Here is a 448-nt window from a genome sequence, read left to right on the forward strand (position 1 = left end):
CGCAGAAGCGACTCACGCGCATGGCAGTAGCGCTGACGCACCAAGTAGCAAAAGTGCTTACCCAGCATGTCAGCACCCTTCACCTGCGCGCCACACAGTGGTCAGTAATCTGAGTCAGTCCAGGACAGAGGGACCCTGACTTCTGTGAGAGCCTCAGCTCTCGCTCTCGAGGACATAGTGCTTCAAATTTCCGGCAGTGTATGCGGCACTCAAATGACGACCTGTCCAGGCTGTGACACCCGCACGACTTCGGCTGCCCTAACATTGTGTTGCAGGGCAGCTTGAGCCCTTAGTGCGGCCGCCACTGAGGAAGTCCCATTACATTCTAGCTCCTCACCTGTTTGGTCGTCTCGCTATTTCCAGCCCGTCAGCGACGAGCGGTACGTAGCGACCTTGCCTCCAGGCTCCCGGATGAGCCTGGTGAGCGACCGCACCTCTCCAACACTCC

The sequence above is a fragment of the Poecilia latipinna genome, unplaced genomic scaffold (assembly GCF_001443285.1).
Source record: "Poecilia latipinna isolate Pla-1442-1.1 unplaced genomic scaffold, P_latipinna-1.0 Scaffold3248, whole genome shotgun sequence".
Classification (NCBI taxonomy): domain Eukaryota; kingdom Metazoa; phylum Chordata; class Actinopteri; order Cyprinodontiformes; family Poeciliidae; genus Poecilia; species Poecilia latipinna.